A 13,252-nucleotide genomic window follows, 5' to 3' on the forward strand; every position below is an offset into this window, starting at 1 on the left:
CACAGATAAGATGGCAATAAATGTTTTCTGCAGAAGCAAGATAACAGCTTTGATGGTCTTTAAAATGAAAAGGGCCATATCAATGGGTGTTAACAAAGACACATGAACTCATGTCTTTAGGAATAATTTATTTGCAAAAAAGTAGCACAGCTGCTATGGTCCAGTTACTACTATTACATCTGTTAATCGATATTTAGAGCGACGTCTTTTGTTTTTGTCATACAAAAAAAAAAAAACTTAGATTTTGCAATAGTCAGTATGGCCATAAAATATATAGTTCAAGAACAATCATTTTGGATTCTCAGTTTCATATACGGTAATTTCAAATATTTTCTTTGTAGCTTCAAAATAGACCAACCAGACCATTTTATAAAAAGATCCTAAAGGGGCTAGTATTCTCTATTATTTCCCATGGTTTGAAAATTAGCTAAACTGACCGTCTGGTCAGTTGCGGAACTGTAGAGAGAGGGACCGGTAGAGAAGAGGTGGCCAAAGAATAGATAATCAACTGCCATACAACTTTCACAATTCTTTGCAAGCTGTGGATCGACCCTTTGACCATAATTGCTGAGTTGTATCTGTGTGCAGTGCTTTTGTAGGTCTGTGTGTGTAAATATTTGTGTATTTGTGTACAATGTTGTTTTTTTTTATTATTATGCAATTTTTCAAGGTACAAGTACGAGACATACTCTTTACATTAAATACAATAAATACAATGGATATAACTTCACATAGCGCGTGAGGCCCAGGATATAGCTAAGTTGTGGGACCTTCGCGTTTGTTGTACATTCCATTATCTTACATTTCCATCTTAAATAAAGGTTTAAGTGTACCAACTAGCTTTCATCAATCATATCGGTTTCAGCTCTTTATTATACACAGAATTGCCTTGTAAGATGGAAGCAGTTTATAATCCTAGCATTGTCCGTCACAGTGCCTAGTCATGTCATGGGTTTTCTTGACTTTGGTTTTAATTGTTGTTCATGTCTTTACTGTCCGACGGTCTAGGGCACTCTGTGTTACAGCAAAATGAGCCGTTGGCTTTTTGGTTGTACCTTTTTAAACTTAGGATGATCATATTTTTTCCCTATGAACTGGGGAGGTGAAGGGGGGAAAATTGGATGGGTGGGGGGGGACGGGGGGAAGATATATTTTTTGTTCCCCGAGAGTGCGTTGCCTACTTCTGTACGTTGTCTCTTAGTTTGTGGTGGGTTTGGTATCCTCTCTCTCTTGTGGGCAATAGTGCCCAATTCTTTGTGTTTTATTTCTGGGAGTTTCTATGTGTGTCCCACATTTTCCACGCTTCCACCCAAAACATTTTTGGGAGCTCTGTATGATCTCGTGGTGCATTCGTAGGATTTGATCGTGTCTAGCCGCAGTATACTTGTTTCTATTGTTGGTGGATGTTTTTGCAGCCAGGCTTTAGCTATAGATGTGATTACCATTATGGTGATGTGAAAGATAAGATATTTTAGGGGTTTAGGTAGGTGTGGCAGGATGTGTTGCAGAAGAAAAATGTCTGGCATTAGCGGTATGTCTGTGTGTCCTATAGTTTGTATTAGTGATTGAGCATCTTCCCATATTTTTACTACTCTCCCGTATCGTGTCCGCATCTCCAACATGCCCCTGTGTGGTTTGGGTCTATGTGTTTCAGCGTAGTAGGTACCATGTGCCATCTGTAGAGCATTGTTTTTGACATTTCTATTTGGGATGTGCTTAGTGTTAGATGTTTATTAGCTGTGAAACTTTTCTGCCAAGTTTCTTCTGGTAATTGTTTCCCTATATCCTTCTCACACCTTTTTATAAAGCTCATGTTCCGTATCTCTGTTGTGGGGGTATAACTGTTATAAATTTTGGAGATTATGCCCGGCGGTTTTGTAGTTGTTCCGCATATGTGTACCAGAGTTCGCATGTGCCCCTTTGTGGTATCTGTGAGTGTTGGTCCTCTATATGTCTTAATCCAAGAGGTTATTTGTCTGTGCGCGAATTCGGCCGTGAGAGGGAGGTTATATTTCTTTTGTAATATGCTGAAAGGGAGTTGTTCGTTTATGTCCATGAGTTGGTGTACGTGTGTTAACCCCCGGCTGGCCCAACCGCTTATATTTAGCTGTGGTATCAGCATGTCAAAAGATCGGAGTAGCATTGTTGGCAGGACTTCTCTATTAAGATTGAGGACTTTTGTATATCTATCCCATTCTTTTAGTGTCAACGCGGTCACTGGGATCATGTTTCGAAATTTTCGTCTGTGTTGTTTATTTATCCCTGTTATGATAGTAATTTCATAACCCTCGGTGTATGTGGCCTCCAGTTGTACCCAGGAAGGTGGTGTGGCATGTGAATGAAACGCAGCTATCAGGGGACTAATGATAGCTGCCCTATAATATAAATCTAGGTTTGGGAGACCCATGCCTCCTCTTTTTTGCGGTAGGTAGAGTATATATGCTGCTACTCTAGGCCTTTTAAATGTCCATACAAAGGAGTTAATTATGTTCTGCGCTTCTCTGATATATGTAGTTGGTAGTTGTATAGGTAGGGTTCGAAATAAAGCTACTGAAGCTTAGGGAGAATCATCATTTTTACCGCCGCCACTCTACCTGTCCAGGAGATATATTTGTTTTTCCAGCTCGTAAGTTGTTTTTTTATTGTTTGGATAAGTGTGATATAGTTTGATTTAAATATTTTGTGTGTGTATTTTGTAAATTTGATTCCTAGGAACGTGAGATGATCCTGCCTCCACTCAAAGGCATTGGATTGTTGTAGTTTGTTGTCTATCTCCGGCGTTGAGTGTAAGCACATAGCTTGTGTTTTAGTAACATTTAATGTATAGAACGAGCAGGCGCTGTATTTTAGTAGTATTGTGTTGAAAGAGGGGATAGATATTAGCGGTTTGGTCAGTGATAACATTACATCATCCGCAAACGCTGTTATTTTGTATTCTCTCCCACCCTTTATAATGCCTGTAATCGATTTTTCCTCTCTTATAGCTTGTAACAGCGGTTCTAAGGCTAAAATATATAATATCGGCGACAATGGGCATCCTTGCCGCGTGCCGTTAGATATACCAAAGGGCTTTGACGCAAAACTGCTATTCGTTACACAGGCAGATGGCTTAGAGTATAATGCCGAGATTAAGTTTAGAAACTGCTGCGCGAAGTTAAATTTCCGCTTTCTCTTAGGAAGTTCCAGTGCAGCCTGTCAAACGCTTACTCAGCGTCCAGTGACAGGAATACACTGGGTTCCTCCCGTAGCTGTTTAGAGTACATCAGGTTATATAGTTTTCTGGTACCATCTGCTCCCTGCCTGCCTTTTACAAAGCCCACTTGGTCCTGTTTGATTATCTCCGGTATCATGTTCGTTACTCGCGTGGCATATAGTTTGGCTAAAATTTTGGTATCCTTGTTCAACAAGGATATGGGCCGCAGGTTTTGTGGCTTAGTTGGTGGTTTGCCTGGTTTGGGCAGGGTTACTATATGTGCCATCAGCATGTCTTGCGGCATTGTTCCCGCAGCTATTATATGATTAAATGTGTTCACTAGTTGTGGCCCTATAGTGTGTCCAAATGCTTTACAATAGGAGTTGGTTAGACCATCTGGGCCTGGTGATTTGCCGTGGGGTAATGTTTTTATTATATGTAAGATTTCAGGCAGAGTTATGGGTTTATGGGAGTAGTTTTTGTTGGTCTAATGTTCGGTAAGGTTATTTTGGATAGGAAGCTTTGTATTTCGGTCATAGTCGGTTGGTGCGTCTGAGGGTCCTCTTGTATATTATATAGTGAGTTATAAAAGTTAGCCATTTCTGCAAGAATTTCGTGAGGTTCGTATATTTTCCCTCCAGTACTGCTATGTAAATAGGACATTTTTGACTGTGCTTGTTTTTGTCGCAACAAAGATGCTAGAGCTTTTCCATCTTTATTGCCCTGTGTATAATTGCACATTTTTAGTTTGTGGATCGTATAAGCTGTACTTTCTAAAAGTATCTAATTAATTTGTTTCGTGATTTCAGTTATTTCACTAGCTTGTTCTGTTGTCGGTTTGAGATATTGGGCGCTCTGTAGGTCTCGTAGTGTTTTCAATAAACCAATATATTTTTGGTCTCTCATCTTTTTAAGGTAAGACGCCCTGCTAATGAAAGTTCCTCTGACCACTGCTTTATGTTCTTGCCATGTGGTTAAGGGTGTAAGTTCAGGCAGAGTATTATTTCTAAAGTATTCAATAATCTCCTGGTTCAATTTTGTGTGGAAGTCTGTGTTGTGCAGCAAGGAGTCATTTAATCTCCATGGTGTTTTACCCCTATGGTCGAATTTGGTCCGTATTGTGGCAGACACTGGGGCATGGTCAGACCACACTATGTCACCAATTTCAACACTAGTTATTCTTTGTAGTATGTCGCTCGTAGTTAGTATCATGTCTATCCTAGAATAGGATTTATGGACCTGGGAGTAGTAGGTGTATCCCTTTTCGGTTGGGTGAAATAGTCTCCACATATCATAAAGATTATGTTCGGAGATTAGTTTATTTAGTGTTTTGCACTGTTGCCTTAGGAATTTGGTCCTAGGTGCATCAGGGCCAAGTGATGTGTCTGCTATTGGGTGTAGGACATGGTTCACATCTCCACATAGTATCATAGATGTTTTTTTGTATCGGTGGTATTTTATTGAGGACCTTGAGTAGAGAGTGCCTCTGGTTCGCGTTCGGACCATATATCCCCACTAATGTGTATTTAATCATATTTATAATTCAGTAAATTATGAGATGGCGTCCTTGTGGGTCTTTTTGTATTTGTAACAATTCAAAGGCAAGAGATTTGTGGAGGAGAAGGGATACTCCCCTGGATTTGGAGGAGTGGGTGGCATGGTACTGGACTGGGTAATCCCTGGCCGAAGGTGGAGACTTTGTTATGTTTAAAGTGTGTCTCCTGTATACACATTATGTCCACACAGCCACGTTTCATGTCCTCCAGGAGTACTCTTCTTTTGTGAGGGGAGTTAAGTCCTCTCACGTTATGGGTTCGTATTTTCATACTAAGTTGGGAGAGTAAGAGAGTGCTTGTGGCTTTCTAAGTATTTACAGGCAGTTATGGTGTGGTTTTGAGGCCTTAATTTCCCTAGTTTAGCATACTGCCAGTGTGACTGAGTCGAGTGTACCAAATGTTTACGTCGGTTTACGTCAGGAATAGCAACGGCGGTTTTCTCTGGGGGGTGAGAGAGGTGGGTGGGGAGGAAGTGACCGGGGGGGGGGGGGGGGGGCAAAACTTGGATATTTACAATGCGCCCCAAACAGGGACATGGTGCCAACTGATGGGGCTATGGGGGGTAGATATCAAGATATCTATATGGGTGGCTAACGGCCTTAACATTATCTTTATGTAGATTAGGACCTGTATACAATGTGGGTTTTCTGTGTAGCGACCCGTGCAAGTTTCCATGAGATCTCCATGAGATATCCCTTATGTCCGTCACCCATTAGACATTTCATATGCTATTATTGCACATTTGGTTATTTCGACATGCAAGTATAAAATAACAGAATATAAAACAACAGAATATTGGTAACCTGTGATATTCTAATGAACAATCTCAGCCCTCCACTTTAAACACCCAGGCTCCTAGACGTGAAGTCTTAACATCCCCTGCGGGGCCCTGCACCCACTTTCTTTCTGCTTGTTGTGTGTATGCAAGTGGCCCCTCCCTCAGTATGCCTGTTTTTTCCCCGTCTAGTGTCTCTCAGGTATATGGGCTGTAACATGTCGTCTTAATTGCGCAGCTGAGTGTTCTGTTAGGCGGTGTTACTCAGCAGACTAGGTCATTAAGTGATCTATCTGAAATGCCCTGTTGTTTTGCATAGCGATTCCTATGCTATCCTTTGTGTCAATATCATCCCCAGTAGCAGTTAATTGTCGTTTACCATGCAGTTGTAAGTGTATCCCCCCTTTACTGAAAGTTAGCAAAGCCAATTATACAGATCCCTTCCCCTTGCAGGTCGGGTGATCCTCACATTCTGTCTATCTCTGTTTAAGTAACATTCGGTTAAAGAATCACAATTATACGTTACATGAGATTTGGCAATTATACAGTATGTTGATTGCTGGCTTGACACCCGTGTTCCGTCCAGGGGCTACAATTCTTAGGCTTAGAGCGGTAGATGCTTTATATTAGTGTAAGGTGGGGTCTGCAGGATCAGCAAAAACGCAAGTCCCTGGGTCTGCAGAGTCAATTGGCATATGTGTGCTGTTTGTCCATGTCGCGGTTTAGATGGTGGGTGAATGGTATTATCAGGGAGGTCTCCTGAAGTTGGAGGCATTTCATATGCCTATGTCTGGATCAGATTCATGCTTGTCGGGTCGTCTCCTTTATTCTCTCAGCGGGGGTCACGCCTGGCCGGTGCCGCTTTCCATTCTACCTGTAGCCGTCGAGAGGGTGTTCTTGCTTTTTCCAATGTGTTTTCTATTATGCCCCATGTTTGGAGCAACCTTGCACCTTCTTCTGGGGAGGATATCGTATGTAGAGCGCCTTCTTTGGAGATGATCATTTTCGTGGGGAAGCCCCATCTAAATCTCAACCCATTAGCTCGCACTCTGTCCGCAATGTGTGCAAATTCCTTCCTTCTTCTCAATGTGTTGGCAGATAAGTCGGCGAACAGTTTCACCGTGGGGTAATCTTGATGTGGCATAGCTTTGTTTCTGCTTGTGCAGAGAGCGATTTCTTTAACATGGAAGTAGTGCATTTTCGTGAGTATGGGATGGTATCAGCTAAGTGTCGTGGTTTTGGGATTCTATGTACCCGGTCCAGGAGGAACATTTATTCTGGTATATCGGGCGCATAGGCCCTCACCAGGCCTTGTACATACGTTTGGAGCTCCTCTTGCGGGACCGACTCAGAGATCCCCCCACAGCCGCAGGTTGTTTCTCCTGGATCGGTCCTCGATATCCGCAAGTTTGTTTTCGGTTGTTATGAGCTTTTGTTCAAGTAGCTCTACGTGGGTTGCAAGGTCATTGTGTGCTGTAGCGAAATCATCCATTTTGGATTCTACTTGCGATGTGCGCTTACTGACCTCTTGTACATCTCTCCTCAGAGAGTCCATCGAGTGCAGCCAGGACATGATGAGTTTCTGAGAGAGGTCGTCGAGTGCCTGTTGTAAGTGACTTTTCGTAAGTTGATCTGATGCTGTAAATTGCTCCGCATCATGCTGTGAGCTCTGGTGATCTGGGCTGGCGTCGCCATCTTGGGAAGGCCGCTGCAGCTCCGCGGTCTCTGGTGGATGTTTAGTGTCGAAAAAGTTTAATTTTTCGTTTTTGGCTGATGCCTTCTTCGTTTTATGTTGTGCCATCTTTTGTGTTGGCGTTTTACAGGTCCCAATCGTGCAGATTGATGTGGATTGCAGGCCTCTGTAGCCAGAGCTCAGGTTTAAGCTACCATTAAGCTCGGAAGTTAGCCACGCCCCCTATTTGTGTACAATGTTGAAGTTTGCATGCAGTAATTTATTTTTGTGGAGTATTGGTGTTTTAATATGTGTTTGAGTATGTTTGTGGATAGAGTATGAATGCAGGAGTGTGTTGTAGTGTTAGCTGGACCGCTATCAGAAATTTTGGGGCTCAAGGTCTGGGCTCCCAGGGGTCTTCCTTCAAGCCTCCCCTCAGCCTCCAAATCCTGCCCACAGGACCCACCCACAAGAAAGCAGTGTTTGTAGAGTGGATACAGGGTGTGTGTTTTGTGGATGCAGTGTGTCTTTGCGTATTGGCTGCAGTGTGTGTAAAGTGGACACAGTGTGTTAGTGCATGTGTAGTGGATGGAGTGTGTGTAGTGGAAAACAATTAAGCTGACTAAAATACGATAAAACTAAATGTGCTTTTTAGTCAAAAGACTATGACTGGGGGCGTGGCTTGGCGCCGAGAGAGAATGGCGGCTTAAACCCAGAGCTCCGAGCCCTGCAGCCCAATCCCGCAAAAATTAGCACCCCCAGAGATCCGATGGGCCGCACAAAACGTGCACAAATGACCCCGTCTACACAGAGGACACAGAAGGACAGTCCATCCGCCTCCATCCGCCTCAATCCGCGCCTGCCTGCACACCCCGGGGATCCTCGCCTCGCAACATGAGGCATCCAACATGGCGCCTGCCTCCCCGGGATCCACAGTGTCGGAAGACAGCCTGCACACCACCGCCGGCACCCGCGAAACAGAGGGACCCTCACAAAACTATTTGACTCCCTCCCAAAGAAAGAAGACTTACACACTATAGTTCAGGAGGTAAAATCAACCCTCCGAACGGAGATAGCCTCACTGCGCACCTCCCTGTCAGATTTGGAGGGAAGAGTGACCGCATTGGAATCTGCAGGCCCAGTACCCCAGCAAACACACAACCATAACAGACAGCTTATGGACCTGTGGCTCCATGTTGAAGATTTAGACAACAGGAGCCGCAGGAATAACATCAGAGTGAGAGGGCTATGCGAAACAGCAGGCCCAAAAAATCTGAGAGAGACCCTAACCCCACTCTTTAACCTCATACTGAACAGGCCCCCTGAAGCATGCCTATATATTGACAGAGCACACCGCGCTCTTCGCCCGAAACCGCCACCAACAGCACCGCCAAGAGACGTCATTTGCTATATACAAGACATCATGCTGAAAGAAGACATCATGAAGGGAGCACGCACAGAACGAACATGGCGGTACAAAGGCCAAAACGTGGAACTCTACAACGACCTCTCCCACCTCACCCTGCAAACGCGCAGAGCTCTCAGACTGATCACAACTCTCCTCCAGGAACACCATCTAAGATACCGATGGCACTTCCCGTTCGCACTTACAGCAAGGAAGGACAATATAGAGGCTATAATACGACTACCAGCAGATGTCCCCATCTTCCTGGATACGCTGGGTCTACCAGCCACCTTGGTAAGAAACTGGACAGACTGCCCCCTCAACGAGAGAAACCTAGGCAGACCGGTAACTCACCCTCTCGGAGCAGAAGGAGTGGACATGGGCACTGTCCCGCCCCACCACATAGCACACGAAGAATAAAGCTTAGAGACAATGGAGACTGGCCAGCAGAACTCAAGTTGACCCCACGGTGTCACCCTAGAACGGACGTACAATGAGCAAGGACAAACAGAAACTTTGTGCGAAAAAGAGACAAAGAAAAGACCCCCCCCCCCTTTTTTTTTGGACACCAAGACTATCCTCACGGACTCACCCAGAAGATCCTGCCCACGAATACCTGGTGTCGTATATATAATAAGTCTTGTAATAAGTAATGCCACACTGTATTGTTAGAACCATTGACACCACCCAAGTGGGAACCATAGACTCCATGGCGCTTAATGCACAAACACACGAGGGCTCAGAACACGGAGCTGAGAGTGATGGAGGGGGGGCTGGGAGGGAATGGTGGGGGGAATGGAGGGGATGAAGGGGAGGGTGCTGGGGGGGGAGGACTCCACAGATGACAACACCCCTGGACAAGACACGGACAAGACGACCCGACCCCCTAAAGTGGAAAGGAAAACCATCCCCCGCTAACAGAATCCACAACTCGACATGCATTCAAACCCACGCACAAACGACAGGACTACCCCACACCCCCCCACCCACTTACTTACACATGACCAGACACAGAACCATACCCACAATAGGCAAGGAGAGAAGGCACGCTCCCGATACTAACACCCTACACAAACACTTCACGACCGCAGAAGATCAACCACAGCATACCTAGCTCTCCCGCGTGCCCCCAGCGGTGAACGACTAAAGAGACCCGGTGGGCGCACGTGGGCGACCACTAGACCCCCGTAGCCGCCCTTCCCGCTTTCCGCTCCCCCCCCTTTTTTCCCCTCCTTCTTCTTCCTCTTCTTCTCTTTCCCTTTCTCTCCAGGGCCCTCCCCTCCCCGCGCGGCCGCCCATGTAAGGATGGCGCCCCCCCGGCCCCAAACGGCCCAAATGTGTGATACGCAGCATCCTGATTCAACATGGCGCACAACGGAAAAAACAACGCGCGCATGAAACAGCAAACCTTTCGCAGAAAGTGGCGGACTTGGAAAAACAGCACAAAGCCACACTCAATGACAGCACCTATGCGCAACTAGTCGCGGCGAGAGCAGCACTGAACACCCACCTGCCAATACAGACAAGCCCAGAAGACCTTCTCTGAATTCGGCAACAAGAGCGGCAAGCTCCTGGCAAAGGCCCTAAGGAAAGCCAGACAAAAATGCTTTATCTCAGAGATCAAACTCAACGGAGCTACCCGCCACACCCCAAAGGAGATAACAGAAGGCGACCAACTCCAGCTCTGCCCCACCACAGGAACCCCTCGCAACAACGAGCTGACACACACCACTCCCACGCATTCCCACAGCCAAAGCTCAGAGACTCACATGCCACACACCAGGGGAGAAACGGGGCCTCACCCCGAACAACCCTGATGCCCACCATAGTGCCCCACTATCCAATCACACACTCAAACAAGGGACGGCTCTCCCTAACACAATGAGAAATACGACAAGAATACCCATGACATCTCCACATAGCCACATCAGCCGCCCTGCCAACCCACTAACAGCACACACATCCCTGGCACAGGGAGCAACCCCAAACAGGGACACGAAAGAATAACGAAAAGGGAGACAAAGGGGTCTAAGCAAACACACGACTAGAGACAACTAACTGAAGTAAGCTAGATAGGCAATACAACAGCTTCTGACAGATAATGAAGCCAGAAGAAACATGTGAAAAGGGAGTCTAGGACGCTCGAGGCACTAGCACACTAGACACTAGGAGAGACAACAAGAGAGACCAAGCCAGAGAATGGGAAACTACCCCCAGACAAGAAAAGAGATATGAGCACACCAAAAACAGGCACAGCCCAAAAACCTCACTACCCCATTGAGCATGTAAAGAGCCGAGACACTGATGATCACCTGAGACCTCTAAACAAACAAATGGTGCTCTCCCTACACAACCCCCTAGTAACCAAGACCACAGAGATGCTATGCATAACACTCCTGGGTGGCTTCACATTTATAAATAGTTTTTGGTATGCATGATTATGGCTCTTTGGAGCCAAAACATCCCTTTTTGAGGGATTGTGTTGCTCTAGTAAACTATATACTCACTAGCACCATTCCAGCTCCTTTTCTTTCATTCTCAACTTTAGAAACCTCGTCTTTTCATAGCTCAGTTGGTCTGCGATAGTTGAAATACTTTAGTATACTTTATCTGGGATGAGCTACATGCAAAGGCATTTCTATTAACTTTGCCTTTTGAAAAATGGTGTGTTTCTATTGACCTGAGATTTTAGGTATTTTCCCATTTGCCTAGGGCTTTTGGTCAGTAAGTGGAATATATCTATATTTTTTTAAATTCTGAATAATTTTTGCACGTATTTATTAAACTTTACTTCAACTCAGTGTTTTCCTTTTTTGAAGGGGAACAGGTGGGATAGAATTCTGTGCATACATTACAAATCCATCTTGAATTATATGCTATTGTTTGCGTTTTACACTCCAGTTGCTGTAGACTATGAATCCTGTGAGGCTAGATCACAGTCATGGAAAACATAGTACAGAAATGCATAATTACAAAAGGTTAACCATCATCTTTTTTTTGTTCCCACTGTACCTTCTTGTTGATTTTGCCCTTCTGCCTGTGAATATTGCTCTATATCAGGAGCCAGCTGCAGCATTCTGAAGAGTTCGGACACACGCTTTTTACTTTCTCTTTTATGATCACTGACATCCACCATAAAAGGTAGCATTAGGTTTTGCTGCAACACATGACATATATTAAAATAATACCAAAATGCTTCTATCTTTTTTATACACATTATATATATCATACATACACAATTGGGGCTATCACTGTCATGCCATATCATGTCAAGTAATTCGAGCAGAAGAAAATGTAAAAGTGCATACAAAATACATTATTTCCAGGCTATTCATGGCAGCATCACTTATGGGTTATCTCCGCCCCCAACAGGAACAGGATAGGAACAATGAATGAATTAATTAATTAGAACCAGACTGTAAGAATAAAAGGTCCCTCCCTGTACCCCACAGTTTTTTATTCTGTCCTTTACAGGGCAAACAGGAACATTTCTTCCTTTGTTGTTTTTTTGGGGGCCACCTTCCCATGTGTACCATGGGCTTACCAGATAAAGTTTAACCTGCTTCTGAAGAACTCAGTAATCAGCCTGCTGGAGCAGGTCTAACGGAGTTAGGTACCTATTAGTATATGTACCACAGATGAAGGATCTTTGGAATACATTGGGCTTAGATATCGAGTTGGACAATCCTTAAAAACTTGTCAGAAAGCTGCCTTAAAGAGAGAATTGTTCTGAGAAGTTTACTATTTACTATTAATCACTATTTTTTCTTTTTTGGAATAATTTTATCAGGAATTCACAATTCTTAATATTCTCATATTCTTTAAATTCCTTTGTTAGATGGCTTCTTCCTCTGCCTCAAGATCTTTATCTAGAAGACATAGGTAAGCCTCATTTTGTTATATCTAGGGGCTAAAAGGTGGCCAACATGGGCCCATAATATATTATTATATTGGCCTTTTTTTCAGCCCAAGTAAATCATGAGAGGATTCTCCTAGAAAACATAAATAAACGTCAAATCGATGCATCAACTGCAATCAAGTGGCACCTAGTGGTAAAAATCTATGTAAAGAGTGCCTTACGGAAGCCGCAAAAGAATTGGAAAAAAGACAATCACCTCAAGCAGATGGATTTCAGAAGCAATAGCAGAAGGGTTTAAACCCACAACAAATAAAATGATATCATCCAAATGCCCGAGAAGAGAAAATATATCTACAGATTCAAGTGAAAATTCAGATATAATGGAAGAAATATCAGATGAGGAAGAGGAAGAAGTAAGTTATGCCTCAAGAACAAATGGAGTTCTTGAGACAGTTCAAAGAAAAGGAGAGCAATTAGGACCAGATAATTCTTCTCCATCCCAGAACTCTAGACAAACTAGATTGATGGACAAAAGTAAAACACCTATCTCAGGGGTTTCCATTAGAGGAACCAATATGGAAGACAGTGACTACAGATGCAATTTTTACAGTAAGAGCAATAAGGATATGGAATTCTCTGCCTGAAGGGGTGGTTTTATCAGAGGTTTAAACTGCAATTCGATAAATACTTGCAAAAACTTAACATACAGGGATATAATTTCTAATTAGTGGGGTAATAGCTGCTTGATCCAAGGAGACATCTGAATGCTATTTTGAGGTCAAGAAGGAATGT

Source organism: Pelobates fuscus, chromosome 5, assembly GCF_036172605.1.
Source record: "Pelobates fuscus isolate aPelFus1 chromosome 5, aPelFus1.pri, whole genome shotgun sequence".
NCBI lineage: Eukaryota > Metazoa > Chordata > Amphibia > Anura > Pelobatidae > Pelobates > Pelobates fuscus.